Source organism: Rhincodon typus, chromosome 20 (assembly GCF_021869965.1).
Source record: "Rhincodon typus isolate 14 chromosome 20, sRhiTyp1.1, whole genome shotgun sequence".
NCBI classification, from domain to species: Eukaryota; Metazoa; Chordata; class Chondrichthyes; order Orectolobiformes; family Rhincodontidae; genus Rhincodon; species Rhincodon typus.
In genome coordinates, this window is record NC_063351.1 from 20,203,696 (window position 1) to 20,230,982 (window position 27,287).

The window sequence follows — 27,287 nt, forward strand, 5'->3', positions numbered from 1 at the left end:
GTGTTTTGGCTGCCATGGTTGAATATCTAGTAATATGTGCACCTTTAGAATGTGGATGTGAGACTTTCAGCAGTGCCAAGTGTGTAAGGATTAAGGCTATAAACGTTAATAGAAGTTGTGATTGATCAAGATTATTGGTAGTAAGTAATCGAGGTGCAGTTCACTGAGCAGTGTGTGAGGCTAGTGGTGGTAAATGAATTCACTCAGCTTGGCCACACATGAAAGGCCATTGAATGTTTTGCAGCCTCATTCAGCTCCATAGCTTTGGGCCACCACTTTGTTCTCACAATATCTGGAGTGCCTCCTGGCTCCCTTTCCATTTGGAACACAAATTGTTTGCACCTCCTCCATTAGACCCCAAAGTGCAGCATCTGAGTATTTTGGAGAATATTCTTTCCTATATTTAATGCATGGCTGGTACAAGCACTTTCGGTAAAGCCCCAGCCTCAATGCACCTCTCACAAAAATGGTGGAAGCCGGCTACAAGCAGAGCAGGCTAGCTTCAAGTCATACTAGCCTGGCATGGTTTGGGGCCCTCTGCCGTAGGGCACAAGTCACTCAAGGACAGGCTTAGTGCCAGCTACATGTTGCAATCAGGACATGATGGGATAGCATGATGGCTGTGCACTTCCAGCATCACATTGAACTGCTGCAGAATAATTGTTTGTCACCAGCACTGTGTGTACTTGCAGAGCCCTCACAATGGGACTGAACAGATATTAACTGTTTTTTGTTTACAGTCATGAAACAGGATGAAGAACAACTTGTTGCTATTACTCGAAAAGAGTTCCTTCTGTTGGTGTCATTGTTGCAAAGATTTTACCTCTAAACTGTCCTGTTATGTTTACAGCAATACAAGATCAGGAAATCTCTTTAAAAACAATTCACATTACAGAAGAGGAAGTGCAGGAGGTCTTAGATAATATAAAAGGTAGATATATCTCCAGGACCTGATCTAATGTATCCTAGAATGTTGTGGGAAGTAAGGGAGAAAATTACAAGACCCCTTGCAGAAATATCTGCATCACGTATGTACAGGTGAGGTGCCAGATGACTGGAGGGTGGCTAATGTTATACCTTTGTTTAAGAAAGGTTGTAAGGAGAAACTGGGGAACTACAGAACTGCGAGTCTGACTTCAGTTGTGGGTAAATTGTCGGAGGTGATTATAAAAGATAGGATTTATGGACATTTAGAGAGGTAAAAATTGATTAGGGATAGTCAGCATTGCTTTGTGCGAGGAAAATCGTGCCTCACAAAGTTAATTGAGTTTTTTGAGGAAGTTAGCAAAAATGTTGATAATGGCACAGCAGTAGACATTGTTTATTTGGATTTTAGTAAAGCCTTTGACAAGGTTCCATGTGGTAAACTAATTAGTAAAGTTAGGTCACATGGGAATCAGGGGGAGCTTGCCAATTGGATACATAATTCACCTAACGACAGGAGACAGAGTAGTGGTGGAGGGTTGGTTTTTGGACTGGAGGCCTGTGACCAGCGGTGTTCCACAGGGACACGGTTCTGGGTCCCCTTTGGCTTGTCATTTATATAAGTGATTTGGATGAGAATGTAGAAGGCGTAGTGAGTAGGTTCACGGACGACACCAAAATTGGTGGCACAGTAGACAGTGAAGGTTTTCTAAGATTACAAAGGGATCTTGATCAAATGGGTCAATGGGCTGAAAAATGGCAGATGGAGTTCAATCTGGATAAATGTGAGGTATTGTATTTTGGTACAACAAGGGTAGGCTTATACAATTACTGGTAAGGCCTTGAGTAGTGTTGTAGAACAGAAGGTCCTGGGGGTGCAGGGACATAATTCTTTACAGTTTGTGTCACATTGAGACAGGATGGTAAAAAGGCATTTCACTCACTTGCCTTCATTGCTCAGTCCTTTGAGTATAGGAGTTGTGACGTTGAACAGGACATTGGTGAGGCCTCTTCTGGAATACGGTGTCCAGTTCTGATATTATCCAGCTGGAGAGGATTCTGAAGAGATTTACTAGGCTGTTGCTGGATATGGAAGGTTTCAGTTATAAAGAAAGGCTGGATAGGCTGGGACTTCTTTCACTGGAGCGTAGGAGGTTGAGAAGTGACCTGATAGAAGTTTATAAAATAATGAGAGGTATAGATAGAGTAGATGGTAATTGTCTTTTCCCTAAGATGGGGAATTTCAAGACTAGGGGGCACATTTTTAAGGTGAGAGAAGAGAGATTTAAAAATGACGTGATGGGCAATTTTTTTTTTTACACAGAAGGTGGCTCGTGTGTGGAATGAATTTGCTGAGGAAGTGGTGGATGCGGGTACAATAACAACATTTAAAAGACATCTGGATGGATATATGAATAGGAAAGGTTTGGAGGGATATGGGCCAGGTGCAGGCAGGTGGGACTAATTTAGTTTGGGATTATGTTCAGCATGGACCGAAGGGTCTGTTTCTGTGTTGTATGACTCGATTACTCTATTTTGCGGGTTCAACTAATGTTCCCAAGTGTTATGATAGGGGTAAATATAGAATATCCAGTTTTAATTTCCTCCATCTAATTGTTATACCAGAGACATTTCATGAGCTAAAATATATTTTTTGACAAAGAAGAAAAATGAACTAAAAATAACTGCGTGGTTAACTGACCACATACTGAGGCAATTTTAGGAAACCCATGTGGAATAAATGAAGCCATCTGCAGCGAAATGTTGTTAGAGAAAAAAAGTTAAAACTAGGTAACTGAATCAGTGTCAATAAATTCACATTTCTTCTTCCAATTTACAGGTGTATGTTAATTTCATATATTGGAAAATAAAAGATTTGCTAACCGGTTAACCAACTAGGATAAAAAATATTGAACTAAACTCAGGAAAACACACTGGATTTATGTTTCAATGGCTGCTTTTGAGCAGCAGAACAGACAGAAGAACAAACAAATTTGTGACCAAAGCTTGAACTCTTTCTGTCCCTGTGTCTCCATCATCTCAGAAGACCATGCGAGTGGAAAAAGGCAAAATGGGAAAGCAACCATTCACTGAGAACTGACAGATTATCCGCAAATTCCACTGCTGCTGAGGATACAATGCAACCACTAAACCACTACGGTCTCAAGTAAAGAATCTAACATCTCAAATACCTTTTAATTGTGTAACAGTTATTCTTTCCTTTTAAACTTAACACCTGCTTTACGTCTCTGCTTGATGACTTATTTTCTTTACTTTTTTCTTGAGCTAAGTAACTCAAAATTCCTCTTACTTTCACTCAGGAAAACCTTTTCTAAAAATTACATTTTAAGTGAAATGTGATAGCTGTGTGCCAAAATGAAATTTAAAAAAAAACTCTGCGGCCAACTGAGATGGGGTTAAAAAGATGGGAGCTAATTCCCACTCCTAACTTGGTTGTAACTGTTCACAGAACCTATCCCCCTAAGTTATTTTTCTGCTGTGTAACCACAGTACATTATAACATGCTTTTTGCCTTTTACCAGGCCGTGACAAAATGTTTTAGGGCATCCAATATTTTTTGGATGCATCTGTAGGCACAAACTGTAATGATTAGTAAAATCCTCATGACTGAAAAAAGGACTTAAGTGTATATTTCAGATTCTAGGAGCATGCTGTTCTCTAATAATTATGTAATAAAGCAGAATTCAGAAAGAAAGAATTGCCAGCTGTCTTTGAACAGAAACTGGGTGGTTTGATGCTATGAGACAATGCAAATAATAATAATAGATTTGTGGTCTTCTTTTCAAAATAATTGTGTCTCCAATGAACACCAACATAAAGCCAAGGAACATAGCATCCAAGGCAACTGCAGCTCCATTCTTCTGCAGCAATTATGCTGAGTGCTTGTAGTGTTCATTCTATTTGTGTACGCACAGGAAACTGCTTTTCATTCCAATGGTCTGCATGAAAATTCCCTTACTGTTACAAAAAGAAGCAATACTTAGAAAATAGTCCATTCCTAGGACTTTAAAACAACTGTGTCTCTGCAATTACTTAAAGGTGGATCTAATGTGCAGAAGAAAATCTTGAGCAGGTTGTTTCTAAATAAAAATGCAGAAGGCATAGTTGTCTCATTGTAAGAATGTGCTAATCCTTTTGTTTTCACAACAGTCAAGAAACAGGCTTTTCTTTGTGAAACAGTATGAAGCTTACACCATGGCGGAAGTGAATACAAAGTATCCTATGATTCAGATTCTGTGGCTTTAATACACAGGTTCAAGCTTAACTAAAGGAGGTTCAACCAAATGTTTTGCTGGACAAAGTAAAAAAGGCAACACCTTTTTGAGAGGTAATTGTAAGTTGGATATCAAAAGGTCATTTCAGTACTGATATGCAATAATGGTTCTGATAATACTGCATGTATCACAGGAATAGATTGTCCTTTAATCCGGTCCTAGCCTGTCATAATGGGTATCTTTTTGTAAAAATACTAAAATCATTTGTTCGGTTTTGAATTATATACATGAATAGTGCAAGGTGTCTACAACACTTCATACATCAGTTTTATTAAATTTCAGCAACACTTCCATACCTATCTCATAGAATAAAGGCTTTCCTTCTTGCCCAAATGTGCTCTTGAGTCTTTAAAAAATGTTCATACAGTTAATGAAAAATAAATTGGGATGAAATCAGTTTCATTTCGGTAGAAATAGAGAGAACATCTATAATAAAAAGACTGGCTTATGTTGTGATGCAAGAAAGAATAAGTATTTTCAATAGAGGAAGCCAGACACAGTAATAATAATTGTTTGGTGTCACTACAGTACAACATGTTTCAGCTCTAATGCACTATGTTATTCACTGGTATACTCAGCTGTCTGACTGCATTTCCTCACACAGAACATTTCTGACATTATTAACGTAACAAAGGTGGTGAATGCTCTGTGGTCTGGAGGTGTCAAAGAAAAAGTCAAGAATTTAAAGTCATATTTGATATATTTAAAAATAAATGTGCAAAGTCAATTTGTACTATAACTAAAAGATTGGCAGACAGAAAAATAAAATCTCCCCTCCCCCATCCGCATCCCAAAACCAGCCCAGCTTGTCCCCGCCTCCCTAACCTGTCCTTCCTCCCACCTATCCCCTCCTCCCACCTCAAGCCCCACCCCCATCTCCTACCTACTAACCTCATCCCGCCCCCTTGACCTGTCCGTCCTCCCTGGACTGACCTATCTCCTCCCTACCTCCCCACCTACACTCACCTTTACTGGCTCCATCCCCGCCTCTTTGACCGGTCTGTCTCCTCTCCACCTATCTTCTCCTCTATCCATCTTCTATCCGCCTCCCCCTCTCTCCCTATTTATTTCAGAACCCCCTTCCTCTCCCCCATTTCTGAAGAAGGGTCTAGGCCCGAAACGTCAGCCTTCCTGCTGCTGGGCCTGCTGTGTTCATCCAGCTCTACACCTTGTTATCTCAGATTCTCCAGCATCGGCAGTTCCTACTATCTCTCAGGCGTAGATCTACATGCTGCGCCGCTGGTGATCACACAACAATAGCACATCAATGAAGGGGCAGCCTTTGTGACTTATGGAGATCATATGAAGGAATTTAGGCTGACATGGCTGCATTCAATGAAACTCTGGATGTGGTGAATTCTACAATATGTGCAAACCCAGAGCCCTATTCTGCTACTGCAAGCATCCATAGGAAAAAATATGAATCTGCTTGCTCCAGCAAACAAAGCTTCTGTCAGCAGTTCAATGCAAGCACGAACGATAGACTTTTATTTTACTGATTCCACTCTAGCAATCTGGAAGGAGCCTGAGGCAAAGCAGTTCAGGGTTGCAGTGATCTTGACTGGAACTGGCAATGCTGTGCTAGCTGTGATGGTTAGTTGAAGGCCTCAAGATAACAGCACTGTAACCGCCTTTGTAGAGAGGTACAGCCTTGTTATATGCTACTTTTCAGAGAACAGCTTATCCTGGGTCTAGACATTATGCTGGGAGAGTAAAGATTCCTTTCAAGGTGAATCCTACAACTCGGATTTCCAGAAGCTATAGAACTGCTTGTTCCTTCTCCCTATTGCTGTTCTTCCTCATTTAAGGAGAGAAGAATTGCTGCAAGGACACCCAGGAAGGCAGGATATGAATTGCCAGAAGCTGTGTAAGCTTTCAGGAAAATATGTAGGCGCTGTTTTAAGCATTTTAAAATTATCTAAGTAATAGAAACATACACAAATACAAAAGAAAACGTTTTCAAACTTTTACATGTTTCAGCAAAGAGCAACTAAGAAATTGTTTAAATACCATAGGAAATGACAACACTCTGATGTATGAGACAACAAGGTGCAGGGCTGGATGAACACAGCAGCTCAAGCAGCATCATAGGAGCAGAAAGGCTGATGTTTCGGGCCTAGACCCTTCATCAGAAAAGGGCCTCCTAACTCTGATGTATAATGCCTACTGTTCCCAGACAGTGTGAGCAATTGGCAGTAGCAACATGGGGTAGAAACAAACACGGCAGTGGGAACCAAATAGTAACTTACATGCAACAAAATGTATTAATACAGTCTCTGACAGAGTACTATGTCTCAAGGGATTAAAAAGGGACATTATCGGATAGGATTTAACTCCAAACTAATGATGGAGTTATTGGGGCAGGTGACAAAAGGCTTAGACAAAGACTTAAGATTTAAGAAGTGACTTAAAAGGGATACAGAGTGGTAAAGGGGTTTAGGAAAGTAATTTCAGAGCTTGGAGCCCAAGAAGCTCCAGTCATGGTTGGCAATGATAAGCAATTAAAATTAGGGATGCAAAAGTGGCCAGAATTTGAAGAGCACAGAGGTGTCAGGGGTTTGTAAGGCTGGAAGATGCTGACGGGATGGAGGACTGAGTCAGAGGCACACGAGAGATCATAAGTGAATTTGAAAATAAGAATAATAATTTATTTTCAAATGGAGACATTGTTAAACTGTGGGCAAAAACAAGAATAACAGTGATATAATTTAGAATATATGAAATTGGCTTTTGGATGAGTCCAAGTTTAGGGAAAGGGATAGACATGAAGCTAGCCAAGACAGCATTGAAATAATCAACTGCAGAAGTAACAAAGACATAGGTGAGTATTTCAGCTGCATTTGGACTGATTGACTAAACATTTCCTCAGCTCTTCCAATGGGAGCTCTGTCTGTTTAAAGTCACAATCTGACAGAAATACACAGACATTGAGCAGTTGTTATGATCCACACAGGGAATGAGTAGCCAAATTTACCAAATTTCACCAAGAAGAAATTATCAACAATATTTCACTTTCTATAACTTCTTCTTTAATACAAATCAGAATCAATGTAAATTAGAAATAATTAACAGGTAAATGCTACTCCAGCCAAAGGTAAATTTCAATTTATGTGGTACACCTTATATAACCACAAGCACCTGCATCACTCCCATCACAAATACAGCACTACATAGTGCCACAACAGACTGTTTTTATTGAGGAAGGGTGGATCAGGAGGCCTAACCAATAACAGGTTTCACCTTTGAGTTCACGAATATAATTACCATCAGCAGGGCACATGTCTTACAATTCGAGAGAGTGGTGAGTCTTTTGAACTCTCTTTCTCTAAAGGCTGAGATTACTGAATCCTTGAATATTTTTGGTCAGCAAGGAGGTGAAAGATTATCAGAGTAGTTGGGAATATGGTGTAATCAAATCAGCTGTGATCTTATTAAATGATGCAGTAGGTATGAGGGTTGAGTGGCCTACTCCTAATCCTAACTCATATGTTTTGGGTGTTCATATAAAACCCTCTGTCCTTCAGGTCATGGCAGCCCTGATGGTGCAGGTGACCAACCACCAGGTTCACAGCCTTTGAGCTATTCACACAGCTAAAAAGATCTAAAACCCGGAAAGCTAACTGCCACAGCATCTCCGACAGCCGCTGTCTCTTTTTGCCAATCAGAAAAAACTCACTACTTCCTGAAAGTGGTTTGCTTTATCTCCTCACGAGAGCTCTCTATGTTCCACTTTCTGTATATATCTGCTTTCTCTTAGTATCTGCATCTGTTTACTGATCACCTTCACTCCCCAGTCCCTCTGCTTATAGCTCCACTTTGTTTCGCAGCATTATGGCTTCTTTGTATCTAAACATCTTTCTTATTCGTACTGCATCTGGTCAAGGTCATCAGGTAACGTGTGATTATTTTTAATTATCAAAGAAAATTACAGTTGGTCCCTTTACAATTAATGAAAACTCTTCAAAGTCCTTTTCAAACATTCTTAAAAAGCATTGACATTTTCACAGACATTTTAAAGAAATTACAGAATTCCCTTCTTGTACTGTCTTCAGGTCAAATGTCAGCATACAGTAAGTCTATAGTTCATTATTTTTTAATGATTCAACTCTCCCTATTCCCTCATAATTAGGGTAAGTGGAATGAGAGTGAGACAAAAAATTAACCCCAGAATATATGAGACATCAATTCATAGTTTTTACTTGATTCGTTGTGTTCTGGGTGTAAGGGCATAGGACACATAAGAATCAGCTCCTATCATTCAAGCCTTGTTTTTCTGCTACAACCAGCAGATCAATATCATTGAATTGTTAATATCTAACATCCTATAGGCATTTTATCATTCTATTCTAATTAGATTAAGATTTTCTGTAAAATCTACTTGCTACAAAGAAGAGTGAAATTGTTTTTAGGTATTCCATGTGCATAATTTCAGTAGTTCTGCTATAAATGAACACATCCAAGATATGATTTTATAAATTTGGTTATAAAATTCAGACTATGGAGAGTTTTCCAATGCATATAATTCACTTAGCATTGATTAATTCTTCAGAACTGTATGAGTCATGCATTAGCTTTCAGCTAAACAAGAACAAAGTTTCACAAATAGTCAATGATAGATAGCATAGAAGTAAACATTAAATATTAAAAATCTCCTCATAATAATGACAACATAATCAAGACAAAAAAAGGGGGATAACAAAGTCAGTTTTCATTCAAAGAGTTAATATGCAAGATTCCACAATGTACCTGCTATGTTTTCACAAACACTCAACAATGATGAAGCTGAAGCATTCCCTACTTGTTTGGAAATTGCTAAGAACAGATTCTACTATTCATACTGAAATCAACAATGTCATTTTTGGCATCAAATCAAGCTCCTCAACGCTGTACCACAATATACAGCCCCACCATTACTACAGCTGACAGGATCCACTTCCTCCACCCTCAACTCGTCTGTTTCAACGAAGTAACATTCCATCTTTGAGTCGCTTCTCCTCTATGTTCTCAAAAATGATTTTTTTTTGCTCTGTTCTCTTCCTATCCTTTGCAAAAGTCCTGCTCAAATCCCTCAGCCCAGCTTCAACACCAAGACAACCAGACCAGTCTTACATGACATCCTCTATGAACAGTACTTACTCCATGAACAAGTGGCACAGACATTCTTCTCAGCATAGAACTTAGAACAGTACAGCACAGTACAGGCTCCTCAGCCCATGATGTTGTGCCAACCTATTATCCTACTGTAAGATCAACTAACCTGCATACCCTTCATTTTACTGTCGTCCATGTCCCTATCCAAGAGTCGCTCAAATGTCACTAACATCTGACTCTACTACCACTGCTGGCAGAGTATTCCATGCACCCACCACTCTCTGTGTAAAGAACCTACCTCTGACATCTCCCCTATCCCCTCCACCAATCACCTTAAAATTATGCCCCCTCGAAATAGTCATTTCCACCCTGGGAAAAAATTTCTGGCTATCCACTCTATCTATGCCTCTCATCATCTTGTACACCTCTATCAAGTCACCTCTCATCCTTCTTTGCTCCAATGAGAAAAGCCCTAGCTCTCTCAACCTTTCCATAAGACCTGCCCTCCAGCCCAGGCAACATCCTGGTAAATCTCCTCTGCACCCTCTCTAAAACTTCCACATCCTTCCTAAGGCGACCAGAACTGAACACAATATTCCAAGTGTGGTCTAACCAGGGTTTTATACAATTGCAGCATAACCTCACAGCTCAGAATCTCACTCCCTGCCAATGAAAGCCAACACACCATATGTCTTCTTATCAGCCGTATCAACTTGGTTGGCAACTTTGAGGGATATATGGACATGGACCCCAAAATCCCTCTAATCTTCCACACTACCAAGAATCCTGCCATTAACCCTGTATTCTGCATTCAAATTCAACCTTCCAAAATGAATCACTTCACACTTTTCTGGGTTGAATTCCATCTGCCACTTTTTTGCCCAGCTCTGCATCCTGTCAATGTCCCATTGCAACCTACAATAGCCTTCCACACTATCCACAACTCCACCGACCTTCCTGTCATCGGCAAACTTACTAACCCAGCCTTCCACTTCCTCATCTAAATCATTTATAAAGATCACAACCTGCTTTCTCTATGGAACTGATGCTGTACGAGATCAAGCATTAAAGCAGCTAGTGTATCTTCAGGGAGGACTTCACCTCTCAGTATAACATAAACACCTTTAGACTGTCTTTTACTCTAGTCTTCCATGGGATGTGGGAATCACTGACAGGACCTACATTGATTGTTCATCCATAATTGCCCTTAAATATGTGTGTAGCTGAGCCATTTCAGATGGCCAGTTAAGAGTCAACCACATTGTTGTGAGTTTGGAGTCACATACAGTCCAGACTAGATAGGGATGATAGAATTCTTTCCTTAAAGTGCTAAACCCTTTGGGTTTTACAATTAATGCTGATAGTTTCATGGTCATCATTACTGAGAGTCACTTTATTATTCACACAGTGACAAGGGTGGGATTTGAACTAAATCATCGGACCACTTGTCTCAGTCTCTGGCTGATTAGTCCAGTGACATTAACATGATATTACTATCTCTGCTAGCCAATGTAAATGATTAAGAACTTAACTCTTTCTCCTCCCCTTTTTCTTCCTCATCTACCTGCTGCCCTTCAAATGCATCAATGGTACACTGATCCAGCTTCAAATATATACAATGATACCCAACAGTATTTATCCTCCAATTTCTTTACTTACTGCCATTTTTGAGCTGTCATACTGTTTATGTTCCGTCAATTCATAATTAGTCAAAATATAATGTATATGTCAAAAGACCAAAGTCAATGTTTTTAGATTCCACAATAAAATTCTTCCCTTTACCACTAGCTTCAGCCTCCAACCAACTACTGCATTCTGATTAAACCAGACTATGTAATTTTGTCTTCTATTCAATCTAAAACTGGGTAAGGCATACAGTAAAGTAGTTTCCTTGCCCTGTTAAGAATGTGACATATCTTGCAATGTGACACTATGACCAAAATAAGAGATTTGCTGGTTAACACAATTACCATGTGGTACCTGCAGAGTACTGTTTTGTACGGTCTTCAGTCTGCTCGGTAAGGGCTCAGAAAAATGAAAGAAAGAATTAATTCATGCTTCTTCCCTGGTTTGGTGCTTTGTCCTGTTGTACTCTGGGCACAAACAATGGTCGTAACTCTGTACAAGTGTTGGCTTGCAGGGAAGTTTTTGGAGAAGGAAAGACATTGCCCTTCTTTGACTGGTTTGACGTACCCTACTAAAGTGTGCAAGCTGACACTTGGGGGTAAATTTCAAGGGATTTCCCATTTTTCTGTCAAAACACTATTTACACTATTTTAACAAAGTTTCACAAACACTACAGTAGGGCAGCAGAAGAACCTCCATATAAAATCCCCCCTTCTGGTTTTACAGCCTGTACAGAAGCTTACAGTTAAGCTGCACTTTCCCATTTTACATCATTGTCTGTACCAATGAAAATGGAAATGAGCAAATATCAACCCCCAGAGACCACTGGCTGACAACCGTTTATGAATGCAATTGTACGTATGAAAAAGTAATCCCATTCAAGGAGGCTTGAAAAGGAAATTGCTGTAAAGGACATGAGAAATAAATCACACATTTACATTAGCTTATAAAACAACAATCATCAATTCCTGTTTAGATTATTGTTAATTCCTAGCTATCCATTATATAGATTTAGTAATATTTCTATTTGGCTGTTCCAACAATATTTTGTTGTTCAGAAACTGTGGATTGAATGGTATGGACTTCCTGGCTAAGTGTAAAAGTCACATCGAGTTTGGTGGAGTGATTCTCACTTTGAGGCTGAATGGGTATTCTCACCATCTCTTATCAAACTCACTGCATTAATTGGCATTTTGGCACTTATGGAAGTATCACGTCAATTTTCAGTCCCATTTTACAGTGCTCCATTCCCAGAGCAACTCGCCACTCACTAGAGATCCTGAAAATGATTGTCCTCCCTGGCACTGGCACTGTATTTAAAGATCAGTTGTGCACCCAGATTTTCACCATTGATCTGGAGCTGCTCAATGTACTTCCTAACGTTTTCCTTGAATGTGGCAGACAGGGAGGAAAGGGAAAAAGAAACCTGGTGTCAGAGATCCTACTGGACAGGGTGTTGCACAAGAAGGATTTCCTTACCCCCTCCAGATCAGCAGTAAAGGCTATGACTACAGACCATGCCAGCCTGATCTAAAAGGTGCCACCCAGGTTGGAGTGATCTCAGGCATCTGGGGGAATGCTCCCCCCACATTCATCTCGCCAATACCTCGCACTCATCCTGCTATGTAACTACCTCCTACCAAAACTCATGATCTACCACTTTCACTATTGCCTGCAACATCTTGCCTCACTCACTGCCATTGACCTCAACCCCCAAGAACACCAACTCTGCATGCCCTCTGTGCTGCCTACTCCCTTGCTTTGGACAGCTCTCCCTCTGCACTAAAAGTCATGGATAGTGCTATCCACTTTCATCTCACGCCCAATACCTGCCTCAGTCCCATTCCAGGAGGAAAACAGTCTGGGGAGAAGGAGTGAGGATGGGTGGTGTGCTCCCTTACATTCGCCTCCTCACCCTTACGTGGACAGCATCCTGACACAGACTGTCCCAAGTGGCTGACTGACTGGTGTCCAAGTTTCTGAACAGGTATCAGTGGCTGCCCTGGACTTATTGTTCTGGGACCCCTGAGCAACGGTCTTTCCTCTTGACTGGAATGAGGTCTGATGTCCATGAAAAGCTTTGTGTTTTGTGCCAAATGGCACAGCAAGACAGCAGTAACATGAGACATTTTTTTATTTCAAAACAAAACAATTTGAAAAATCTTCATGTATTATATAAAATATATACATAATCACATATACAGCTTGGTTCTGAACAGTAGCATATCAAGGAAATAAACATTGGAGTTAAACTCTATCCAAACAAACCAAAAGCATCTTACTTGAACCACACTTACATGCATTTGAGGCATGAGGAGGGTCCGATAACTGAACAGACCTCTATGTAACTTCAGCAGGAAGACCTCAGACAGTGGTCTTTCCCCACTGCACCTTGGCAGCAGCTGCCCCAATCTTTAGGGCATCCCTCAGTACTTAATCCTGGACCTTGGAATGTGCCAGTCTGCAACACAAATCTCCAGCTGAAGGAGCACCATGCAAAAAAGCAAGGCAATGCAAGACAGGGACGCTGTGAGCATCCAGGTAGACTCAAAGCGAACGAGCATTGACAGCAAATAAAGTGCTCAGAAATGCAGCTTGGTCCAGTCCATGAGCAAGGTGTGTGTCCCGGAGTGCACAGCGTTCTTGCTGCTGCATTACATTGATAGTTACTGATGCAGCCCAAGATGCATAACTGAAGTGCAGAAGCATCCTACAAGTTGAGTAGACATGTGCCATATAGACTGGTACGTGTCAGATGCCAATGTCCATGGCAGTGGGGTGCATCTGGCTGGGCCAAGAATCTACACTGGTTTTCAAGGGCAGAATCTCATCACGGTTTGAACATCAGTTAGGAGGTCATCACAGCTTAATGAGAATCTTGTCACACCATTTGAGAAAACTGCACAGGATGTGGCGAGATGATTTCAATGCTGGGATGAGGCTCACCAAACATGTCACTCAGTTTTACCACTCAAACTCTCCACGGCCCATGTTATCACAGTCTCGTAAGATTCTGCCCCTTATCACTGTCCATTCTTAATCAAATTGTATTTAGTCAGTTCTGATGGAAAAGATGCTGACAACATGAAACCTCAGCCTTTAATTACATCTTCATATTGAGTGCACCACAGGCACCGGGAATTACATTAGTCCTTAGAAATGTTTGTTTCTGTTGCAGTGAGTTCACAGCACCTCTTTCATGTGTGACATTTGATTGGTCTATTGGCATCAAAAAGAGGTGTAATTGCTTTGAGGCTCCCAGAAATGCCACAGTAGAGTTGTCCTGCTTCGGGTTCTCCGTCAGAACTACCACCATTACAGTCAACCCACACTGTACATAAACTACATAGCACAGTAGTCAAAAACAAAATGCTCTGAGATTCTAAATATTGGAACAGATAACAATTCTTAGGTGCAATAGTAACTGGAAACACTTCCTGACATAAGAACACCCATTTTGGGAGGTCTAAACATCTCTCCTGTAAATATTAGCAAAAAAAAATCTCCTTGATCAATGCACTAGCTCAGGACTGAGTGCTGTTCAGATTTTGTGTCATGGTTCCTACATATTATAGTTCTAAAAAGTAACTTAATTGTCAAGGACCACTTTCCAAAATCCATAAACCTAGAAACAATCGCAAACTATAATCAATGATGTCACAGTGATGACATCAATACAGAAGAAACCTTTGTTAAATGGTGTGTTTTATCACTAATTTCAGACTAGTTTGCTGCTTATACACCATATTGTGATGGTGAAGATGCCCAGAAAATGCAGCTCTTTTAAATGTGTAAATGATTAACTCATGGTGTGCCATTTTGCACAGTACATCAGCACACTGTCATGCCACCGGATGATTTGATTCCAGCATTATCACCTCGGGAGTCAATATTCCAGCTCATGCTGTCTCTTCATCTTGGACAACTAATATGTATTCAGTAGCAAGTACGATCATCCACCAGTACTACTTAAACAGATCATTAAAAACTTACCAGCTATATGGCAACTTGTTGATTGATTGCTACTGGCTAGCGCTGTGATTGTAGATATGTTTGATAGTTCCTCGAGTTGTTTAGAGTTCGGAAAGGCTACAGGGATTGTCCAATATTGCAGACTAGTAAAGCTCACACTCCTTTTCAATGAAATTCAAAGAAAAATAATAGAATAAAATTGGCAGAGCATTGATGGAGTCTTGACGAAATATTCCAAGATGTTTCACTATATGGTTCAAAAGTCCTCTTCAACGTAGTAATTAGTTGAACTCTAGCAGCAAGTGAAAATCAAAAATTGAGTGTGGCTTTAAGTAGTGCTTGAAATCTTGAATGATTTGATTACTCCTATTCAGCTTGGCAGCATTTGGAGTGCTATCCAGCAAGATGCCAGGAACCATCTTCAATGAGCACTAACAACTGAAGCAATTGTCAGTCAGTCCCTTAGGTGACCCTTCAACCAGCTGTTATTAGCGTAACCTTTACCTCCTGTTATTTAACTCCTTTACCAAGATGGTTATTTGCACTAAACAAAAGTTAAATGACTGTTGCTAATTATGTTCCCAGATTGGTCACTGAACACTTTTAAAATATTAGAAGGAAATAACCTCTTAACTCTTTTACTTGTTGTTTATCAGCGTATAAAAATTATGGTTAGGTGCCACATTTTTAACAAAGCAATAACTTCTGTTTAGGTTATGGATCTTGATAAATATGACCAGCTCGTTCTTAAAGAAACGAGATTAAAGATGAGCACATCAACAGCTAATAAGGTACGAATGGTCAGGATGAAGAAGTTAAAGAAGGATGCAGCTTTCAAAGATACATCTACTTAGGGCAGTCTGTTTCAACATTGAGAAACGGTTCTGAAAGAGTTTGGACATTGAGAACAAAGGTCAACAGATTCAATATTGTATGCTTGTGATAAAAGACAGGCAGCTGTGGGCAATTCATTTAAACAAACGTGATTAGTTTACTATGAAGCAGAGCTTTAAAAATTCTCATTTCCAGGTTATTGTGCTTTGCTTCTTACATGGCATAAGTCAAGCGATTTGTACACTAGAATCGATGTTGCTGCGCAATAAATGGTTTCGTTACAACCATAATTGGCATTAGATTCAGGTTATTCTATGAGTAAGATAAAGTGCTGTCCTGAAGCTCAGTTATAGGTATTTTTTAAATGACCTATCCAGATATGACACTCTGGAATAGGTGTAACTTGAACCAGGCCTTTTGGCCCAGAACTGGGACGTGACCACTTCAGAATAAGAGCCCCAAGTAGCTTGGTTGTAAGGAGGCTTTGAGAGGCAAGTAAGAAAATTGGAATCGTTTAAAGGGAGAATTTCAGCAGATTTGACCAAGATAACCAAGAGTGTTTTCACCAGGATTTGTCTAGGACCTCCACTATCAATGATCTTCATTGTAAGGGTAATAAAGTGGCAGAGTGGACCACTGACTACCTGATTTTCCTTGGAATCAATGGACTGAATGTAGAGAAGGTTCTATAACAGACAGGCAATCCCTGTCACCAAGCAACTGCTTATTCGGAGAAAATGAGACACCACTCCATTGAGTCAGCGTATTAGGAACTTGAGAATGTAAATTCATGGCTATCCTGTTCATGTAGGTGATTACTACCAGTCATAAGCATCTGGGTAAACAGTTGTTAAGTCTGTCATGGGGAACTGAAGCAATTCAGATTGATCAACAGGCAATCTCAAACTTTAACTGTACCATCAGTGTTCTTTCAAAGACCAAATGATTATTTTATTCTGGCTACATTCTGAAGGGGGCTACAGTATTTGGCGTGAACAGACCATTAGAAAAATGGCCATAAGGTGGGATCATAGTGGGAATGATCAATACATTGTCTGGCCTCAGGAAACATCTCTGCTCTTGCCCTGACCATCGCATGCCCGACTCTGCACCCCCACTCCCACCCCAAACTCCCAGTTCCCACCCCACCCTTCCCACAGTGTGGCAAAAATCCTGCCCCTGGTGTTCTGGAACCAATTTGCAGATCACAGACTTATTAAATAAGAAAGAAAACATGACATTTTCAACTTGGTACAGTAAAATAGGAGGTCAGGTATTTTTGCCAAAAGAATAAATAATAATGAATGATATTTTATTCCAATCCAAAGGGGAACAAAGGAAGCTTGGTACAACAATTCTCTAAAGTGAGTATGTAGCTAGGACGATAAATGGGATTTGGGGATTCACATTTGAACTGAACGCAAAAAACAAAAGGAAAGTTTTATTTATAGAGCATCTTTCATACACTCACAGCATCCAAAGTGCTTCACAGCAAATTAATTATTTTTGAGTTGCTTTGTTGTAATTGAGGCAAACATAACAGCTAATTATGCACAGCAAGTTGCTACAAATGACAAAGTGACCAGTTAATCTGTTTTGGTGATGTTTGACATCCCACCGACCATCTGTGCTCTTTTATTAAATAAATGCTTATACTGTTAGACTTCCAACATGAACGTGATATTCTGTGATTTATAGCAAGGTTGAGTCCTGTACGAGGAGCTAACAAACTGTTTTAGCAATATATATGGTGAGGAGTATCAAGTTTAAATAGAATAATTTATATGGACATCTATTCCAGAAGGATGCACAATTCCACTTTGCAGTACAGGTAGAATTGCTGAGAAAGATATACTTTAAATGACAGACTGAACTAGAAAACTGAAAACCTGGGTTTAAGACTGTGCTGATATTCATGGGAGTAATGTCGTCTCTTTATGCCTAGTGGGGATGCATCAACAGTGCAAAACTGCTCATAACTCAAGATTAAATGGCAGTAAATTGTTGATCCCACTCAAGAGAAACTATTAAGTGTTTGATGTGAAAAATGGAAATGTCACACTGGTATTGCTCAGACTGGCCTCCTGAGGCTAGGGTTAAAGCATACGGTGTGAAGAAGCTTTGTCCTGAATTCAACCGATGTGTTTCTTTGTCTTAGCAGCGGCTTAAATTTGTTTTGCCAGTATAAATATCTCTCACCTGATCAATAAAAGTATATATTTTAATGATAGTTGTGCTTCACATTCAACACAATCTAATAGAAATCTCATGGGAATTTTGCCAAAGCAAGATTGAGACTTATATTTAATTTGTTAAAACATTCAAGGTACTCTGGTGAAATATGTCCATTTGTAGGAACATTGCAATTCTCAACCTATTGATTTTAGCTATATAAAAATACAAAAAGTTCTACAATGGGCAGCAAATTTACTTCATTGGATTAGTGCCAAGCACTTAAGATGAAATTTTATCCAATTGTCTCCAGTCCGACCAGCTCTAATTTTAGTTAATCCAGGAAAATTTTCACATGGACAATAAAATGAAAAGGGGCCATTTCATGAATGTGTACTCCTATTGACAGCCTTACCCCTCAGGGAGGACATATGGCAAGCTATAGCCTTGATTCCCATGATCATGAATTGAAAATCATTGAAGCCTTCTCACAATTTTGGGATATAGCCTCCGCACCAGCAAAAAGTATCTTGGAAATTAGAATTTTCATTTTGGGCTGTGGGAGGGATGGGATTGGAATGATGGAACGAAAGTGACAGAAATGGCAAAAAGGCCTGGAAAGAGAATATGGAAGATACGGGATACAGAAGCAAACTGGGTAGAAAGCCTGCCTTGGTGCATTGGCACTTTGTGAAATATTTTCCAAAAAAGTGACAAGACAAACAATAGCCATCCAGCTCTAACCATTCAAAACCCCTTACATCGTCACGTTGGCACATTCTGTCTCATGCCTTAATCCCAAACATCCATGGCCTCTCGTGCCATTCTGATATATTCCTCTCCCTGCACTCCCATGCCCCTTCACAGCCTCCATGCCAACCTACTGCCAACTCATACGAACCTATGAACTCCCCACCCTCACCCCCAGAAATCATCCTTTGCCCTTCCACTTACATGCCAAATCACACCATATCCACCATGGGCAGATCTCAGGACGCATAGGGAAATGAAATAAATTTCTTAAATATCTATTGAAGAATTCACGATTTTAAAAACACAGTCTCACGTTGATAAAACCCATTCACTATACTGTCATCTTCCTTTAATTCTTTCTGAAGAAAAACACTGGTACTCATAATCCCATTTCAAAGAGCTTATAACCACTTGGAGCTGTCAGACAAACTGAAAGTATAGGTAATCTACTGTGATAACAAAAGATTATTAAAGCATTCACACAGTACTGACCCTTTAATGAGGTTTAATGAGGCCTGAGGCTTATGTCAATTGATAGAGTGAAATAGAAAGTACTGATATTTGTAGCACTGCTGACAGATTTCGAAATATTAGAAGAGCAGGAGTCTTGAATGCCTTGACAGCTCCTTTTGACAGTTCTGTTGACAGATCCAATGAGTTTAAGAGAACCAACAAAATGATGAACATTTTGCATATATTGATGTGCACCTTTGACTGTCCTAAAGGGCATCTGACCTCCACCACTGACATCCACATGAGAATTTCACATGAAATTTCAGTGGGCTTCACTTTATACAGTGTATGAACTTGAAAAATATTATCCTCGAGATAACATTATATTTACATCTGTCTTATACAGATTCATTCTAAAGAAAGACCAATCACTATCTGTAAATAAATTATACTTGCTTATTAAACATTCTGGCTGAACTTCCATCTCTGTGCTGGGGTGGCATGGGGATGTGTTGGGAAACTGAGATCATAGCAATAATTATCCCATGTCTATCAATAGTCCAGTGCCTCCATTTTGGTAGCATCTTGAAATGAACTTCCCAGGTGCCTGTGGGAAACAGGAGTATCTGAAGCCCATTAAAATCAATTGGATCAACAGGACAACGATATAATTCTGTACTGTCTGCCCTATTCAGATAGTTGGCCCGTGCAGTCCTTCAGGAGACTGCTGCAGACCACTCAGGAATAAGTTAAAAAGAAACAGGTTGTAAAAATTGGTTTCTGTGGGGTCAGGAGGCAGCAATCCCCTGCCCCACCACATTTTTACAGATGCAAATCATCTTTCTACTTCCCATTCACTCTGTCTCCACTCCCAGAGTTAAGCAGATTTTTGACTTGCTTGTACTGTGCAAGTAATTTATTTCTGCAGTTAGCTGTTGGAACTCTCCATCCCATCTGATCAGTGAGCTATTTCAAACGTGCAAACAGCTTGCTAACAGAATGGTTACAAGGTACAGCCATAAATATAGTACAGTGTTGAATATACTTTCAATATGTGGAATCATAATTGTATCCCAGTGTTCTGGCCTCAGCAGGATAGGACATCAGTTGCATAATCTATCATAAAAAAAGCCATTACACAAAAAAGCACATGCTGAATGACTGAATAATAAATAAACATATTCTTAAACACTTAGTTAGTCTACTTCACCCACAAGAAGACAATTCAGACGACAGATAGTGATAGTTTCACCAATGTCATGAGTGATGAATTGATTTGTGTGGAAGTGTTTGCAGCCATATAAATTCCTTAATGTATAGAATTGGAGTTCACCTTCCCTATTATACTGGCATAGAATACCAACTTAATTGTGTTTCTCAATATCAAGTAATATAGCCATGGGTTTGGCAATATTCCTCCTGTACCCAACCTGTTATGTTTTCAGCTTGAATATTTTGGCTTATGCCTTTTGAAGTTTTGCAACTTTGCAGCATTTACACAATAAAATTTATTTCCAGCCTCTCAAAGGGTTATTGAAAAATGGGGCATTCGTCACTGTTAGGAAGTAGGATGATGGAAGGAGACAAGCAGACACAGCTTCGTAAAGGTTATCAAATCTACAGGGCTTCATTGGAATCTCCAGAATATAAAGAAAGTTCTCCAGAACATAACCACAAGCAATGACAGGAACAAAAGAAATAATTTTCTGTGCTTTTTTTTGTTTCCTTTGAACATTTTGTGAAATAACAATAGAAATACTGGAGATGGAGAAAGAAAATGGTTGTTTTGTGATTCTCAAGGATCATCCAAATGAGTAATGAAGATTATATTCACTTTCCAAATGGTTGCAGGAAGGTGTTGTATCATGACACTCAGCACATCCATTCTCCAAAAGCAGTTTGTCAGGGAAGGTTAAAGAATGCCCCAGAAATAAACCTTATTCTGCCACTCCATTAAATTGTGGTTGGCCTGTACATTGAATCCATTTACCCTCCTTTGCTCTGTGTTCATTGATATTCTTACCTCAATTTTTTTTTATTTATTCTCTTGTGGGATATGAGTGTCATTGACAGACCAGCATTTATTGCCCTGTCCCTAGTTGCCCTTAAGAAGGTGGTGGTGAACTGCCTAAAGTCCATGTGCTGTAGGTAAACCCACGAAGCCATTAGGGAGTAAATTCTAGGATTTTGACCCCATGACAGTGAAGGAACTGTGATATTTTGCCAAATCAGGATGGCAAGTGGTTTGGAAAGGAAGTTGCAGGTGGTGGTGTTCCAATGTAATTGCTGTCCTTGACTCTCTAGATGGAAGCGGTCGTGGGGTTGGAGGATGTTCTCCGAGGATCTTTGGCAAATTTCGTCAGTCCATCTTGTAGATGGTACACACTGCTGCTGCTGAGCATCAGGGGAGGGAAGAAGTGGATGCTTCTGGATAAGGTGCTAATCAAACAGACTGCTTTGTCCTGAATGGTGTCAAGCTTCTTGAGTGTTGTTGGAGCTGCACCCATCCAGGCAAGTGGGGAGTATTCCATCACACTCCTGACTTGTGCCTTGTAGATGGTGGACAGACTTTGGGGAGTCAGGAGGTGAGTTACTCACTGCAGGATTCCTAACCTCTGACCTACTCTTGTTGCCACTGAGGCCAGCTGATAACTACATTTCTCAGTCATAGAATCACAAAGGTACAGAGAGACCAATTTGCCCATCAAAACCAGGCTGGTATTGAAAGCTTTAAATTGTCCACCAGCATCTACAGCCTTCTGGGGAAAGAAGAGTTCCAGATTTTCACAATACTCCTTTTTTATAAAAAAAAATGCTTCCTGATTCCACTTCAGTTGAGTTTTGTTCACTATTAAAATTAATTATTTGTGATTTAAGTTGTTAATCAACGAGTTATCAAGCAGCATTTTCTCAATAATAACATATCTACTAATGCTCAGTTTGGGTTCCACCAGGGCCACTCAGCTCCTAATCTCATTACAGATTTGGACAAAAGTAGAACTTAAGTGGGGAAGTGAGGATGATTGCCTTTGACATTAAGGCATCGTTTTACCGTGTGTGGAATCAAGCAGATAATCAAAACTGAAATCAATGGAAATCAGAGGGAAACTCTATGCTGATTGGAGTTCTACCCATGCCAACTAAGTTTCCCACACTAAACTAGTCCCACCTACTTGAGTTTGGCCCATGGCCCTCCAAAACTTTCCTATTCATGTACTAATCATCTACCAGTTCTCCTGGCTGATCATTCCACACATGAGCCACCTCTATATGAAAAGGTCACCCCTTGTGTCCCTTTTAAATCTTTATCTTCTCAGCTAGAAATACGCCGTCTAGATTTGAACTCCCCTACCCGAGAGAAAAGACCATTCCTAATCACCCTATCTATGCCCCTCATGATTTTATTAACCTCTAAGAAGGTCACCCCTCAACTTCCTACATTCCAGTGAAAAAGTTCCAGCCTGTTCAGCCTCTCCTTACAACTCAAACCCTCCACTCCTGGTAACATCCTGGTAAATCTTTTCTGCACCCTATCCAATTAAATAATATCCTTCCTATAGCAGGGCAACCAGAATTGTACACAGTACTCCAAAAGTGGCTTCATCAAACAAGATGGTTATGATTGTTGGAGGGCAGTTATTTCTGACACTCGATATCACTGCTGGAGTTCCTCAGCGTAGTATGCTAGGCCAAACTATCTTCAGTCGTTCCACCAATGACCATCCAGCCAACACATAAGGTCAGAAGTGGGGATGTTTACTAATGCATGTTCATGGGTCAACATCACTTGCCACTCCTCAGATACTGAAGCAGTCTATGTCCAGATGCAGCAAAACCTGGACAACATTCAGATTTGGGTTGAAAAGCGGCAATTAACACTTGTATCACACAAGTGCCACACAATGACTATCTTTATTAAAAGAGAATCCAACCATTGTCCCCTGACATTCAATGATGTCACCATCACTGAATTCCCCAAAATCATGTGGTAATCATGTGGATTACCAGTGAGCAGAATCTGAACTAGACCAGCCATACAAATACTGTGGCTATAAGAGCAAATCAGAAGCTGGAAGTTCTATAATGAGTAACTTATCCTCATTCCCCAAAGCTTATCCACCACCTCCAAGACAAGTCAGGGATGTGATACAATATTCTCCAATGGCTTGGATGGGTTACATGCCAAAAACACTCAAGAAACTCAAAATAATCCAGGATATAGCAACCTACATGATTGGCACCCCAACCAACACCAACACCAATCAACATTCACTGTCTCCACTACGGCAGCAACAGTGTGTACCATATACAAGTTGCTCTGTAACAGTTCACCAACACTCCTTAGGCAACACCTTCCAAACCCACAACAGCTACCATCTAGAAGCACAAGAGCAGCAGATACATAAGAACACCATCACCTGCAAGTTCCCTTCAAGTCACTCACCAACCTCATTTGGAAACATATCCCAGTTCCTTCACTCCTGCTGGATCAAAATACTGAAACTTGCTCCCTCCCAGCACTGTAGGAGTACCTGCAGCCCAATGACTGTAGTAGTTCAGAAGGCAGCTCACTACCAGCTTCTTACAGAGATGAATAATAAATGCTTGCTCAGCTAATAACATTGCAACCCATAAATTAATAAAATAATATGGTCAGTGAATAGCTGAGGTACTCAGGTTGTGTTGCACTGTCAGAGATCTTGTCTTTTAGATGAGACATTAAACCTCAGACCCATCTACCCACACAGGTAGATGCAAGGGATTCAACACCCTCTTCTTTATAGCTGAGCAGGAGAAAAATTCTCCTGTGTCCAGGCTAAATTTTGTCCCTCCACATGCTAAAACCAACTGATTGCTGCTACTGCATTTGCAGGGGACTCACTCACTGGACAACCAGTCACCAATCCGGTGGTACCATATTTTGAAAAACTGCTTTCATTAACTGAATCACCTCTCTCACTCATTATTCCATTACCATCTCATTTTTTTAAAGTAAAAAGTACCTGTTGCCGATTTCTATTAATGCACTCGGCTTCAAATTCTGTCCTGTTTTGGAAGCTTGATACTGCTGCTCCTCACCCCCTTCACTGCCTCTCTCACCACTCCACTCAACAAACACTTGCTGCTCCTCTTGCTGACCCTCTCACCACCCCAACCCTTGGGCCATCTCAAACCCACACACTGGCTCACTCATTGCCCATTACCTGAGCAAAGATGGGTGGTGAGTGGAGTGTTAGCACTTTTGGGAAAATTAGCAAAATCTATTCCAAATACAGACAACCATTAGGGCTAAGTAAGAATCAAACTGGGTCACAAATCTCAAAACAGATGGGTGGAATGGGATCCCATCTTTTACGGGAAATTATATTTCTCCCAGCACAACAGTTCATCTTCTGGGGGTCTACCTTCACTACATTCCTCCAAGACATCCTAGGTTCTGATGGAACTTCATTCATCACTCAGTCTTCCTGGCTTTACTTAATACCATTGACAACCAAACTTGCAAAGTTGGTAACATTAAAGGTAGGTAGTAAAGTGAGTTGTCAAGGGAGGTATAGAACCTTTTAAAGGATATAAACCAGTTAAATGAGTAGGCAAAAAAATTGGTGGATGGGTATTATGTGAGAAAATGTGAACTTGGTCACTTTGGCAGCAAGTGTAGAAAAGCAGGATGCTATTTGAATGTAGAAAAATTTGAGTAGTATTCAGTGGTATGTTGGGATCTCTGGATCTGTACTCAATGGAAATTAGAAGGATGAAAGTGGTTCTGTAAGGATTTGGAGTAGATTTGTAGCTCGGGTTGTGGGTGTTGAGGTTGGTTGGCTTGCCGAGCTGGTTTGTTGCTCCGTGCTTGGTAACATCCTCAGTGCAGCCTCTGATGAAGCGTCGGTGTGTTTTCCCACCTGGCTTTTAAACTCTGGGGTCCATTGCGATGGATTGCCTCAGTTCTGGGTTTCCTCCGTAGTGGAATGTATATGGGCTTGAGTTCAATGTGTTTATTAATAGCCTGCTTCGTGGAGTGTCATGCTTCCAGGAATTCTGTGCTTGTCTCTGCCTAGCCTGTCCCAGGATCTTGGTGTTGTCCCAGTTGAAGTCGTGGTTCTCCTTGTCCATGTGGATTGAGATGAGTGACTATTGGTCGTGTCTTTTTGTAGCCAGTTGGTGTTCATCTTCTGATTGAAACTTACAGAGTCCTGGGAGGCCTAGATAAAGTGGAAGTGGAGAAGATGTTTCCACTAGTAGGAGAGACTAGGACCCGAGGGCACAGCCTCAGAATGAAGGAATGACCCTTTAGAACAGAGAGGAGAGGCATTTCTTCCACCTGAGGGGGGTGAATCAGTGGAATTCATTGCCACAGAAGGCTGTGGAGGCCAAGTCATTCAGTTTCATTGAGATAGATAGGCTCTTGATTAATAAGAGGACAAAATTTATGGGGAGAAGGCAGGAGAATGGAGTTGAGAAATATATCATCCATGATCAAATGGCAGAACATACATGATAGGTCCAATGGTCTAAATCTGCTCCTATATCTTATCTTCTGGTGCATTGGTAAATCAATCACAAATGTTAGTATTCAAGTGAAGCAAGTGATTGGGAATGCAAGTAGAATATTGTTATTTAATGCCAGGGGAATCGAATATAAGAATAGGGAAGTTTAACTGCAGCTGTACAGGGCCTTGGTGTGGCCTCATCTGGAATACTGAGCACAGTTTTGGTCTCCTTATTTGAAAATGGAAATAATTTAATTAAAAGCAGTTCACAGAAGATTCAATCGATACATTCCTGAGATTAAGGGCTTAGCATAAGCAAGCCCGATACCATTTAGAGTTTAGAAGAATGAGAGGTGATCTTATTCAAATATACAAAATAAAAGATCCTGAAGAGACATGATATTGTAAAAAAAAATCAGACTTGTAATAAATGATAATTTTAAAAATAAGAATACTTAATGAGATTGACATTTAGAGGATAAAGTCATATCAGCAGACAAATTGTTTTCTCTCGCTCTTTGGAAATACAGATAAACAGTCAGATGAACATATAAATTAAGAGCAGGAGTAGGCCATCAGACTATAGAAACTGTGCTATCAGTCAGTAAAGGTAGAAAAAAGTAATGGCGGATCTGAAAGCTCCACATTCTTCCAGACCACCCCTCCCTAATTATGTTTCACCCTTTGCTTATCAGGAATCCATCTACTTTTGCCTTAAAATATTCAAAAACTGCTTCCACGCATTTTGAAGAAGAGAATTTCAAATGATCTGTATTTTCTGTGAGAAAGTCATTCTCCTCATCTGTGTCTTCCAGAAGAGTCAAGGTTTCTAGGTGGACAAAATCAGAAGTCACATGACACCAGGTTACAGTTCAACAGGTTTATTTGAAATCACAAGCTTTCAAAACGCAGCACCTTCATCAGGTGAAGTGAGAGAGAAGCACACAGACACAGAGTTTATAGGCAGAGAGATCAAGGATAGAGAATTCAAAAGATCATATAACTGGTGTGAGTGAAGTGTCTAATAATAAGTCTCTGCAGGTTACCAAGATTGTTAGACAGTGTGAGTAACGTGCCAACAGGTGAATAACAAGTGAAGAACAAGTGAAGGAATGACCTATAATCTGATCAAATGTGGCAGAGAGGTAATTACAAAAAAAATTAAAAATAAGGTGGTAATGAAGACAAACTATATGACTGGAATAACATGATAGGTCTAAGAGTTGCATGCCGAGGGTCTAACTAAAGTAATAAGTAATCCAAAACTGTACAAACTAATTAAGGTCGAAAGATCATAACAGTTTATCAAGGTGATTGTGTCAAAACAGGACAGTAAGGAAGGTTTCACAGATACAGAACAGTGGGGTCACATTTAGTGCGACATGAACCCAAGATTATAGTTGAGACCTTCTTCATGGGTATGGAACTTGGCTATCAGTTTCTGCTCTGCGATTCTGCATTGTTGTCTGCAATCTCATCCCACATATTTCATGCATAGGAGACTTCTACTGCCTTTCAAAGATACACAAAGCCAACACAAGTGGACATCCCATTATATCAGGCAAAGGGAGCCTGTGTGAGAACCTGAGATAACAAGGTGTAGAGCTGGATGAACACAGCAGGCCAAGCAGCATCATAGGAGCAGGAAAGCTGACGTTTCGGGCCTAGACCCTTC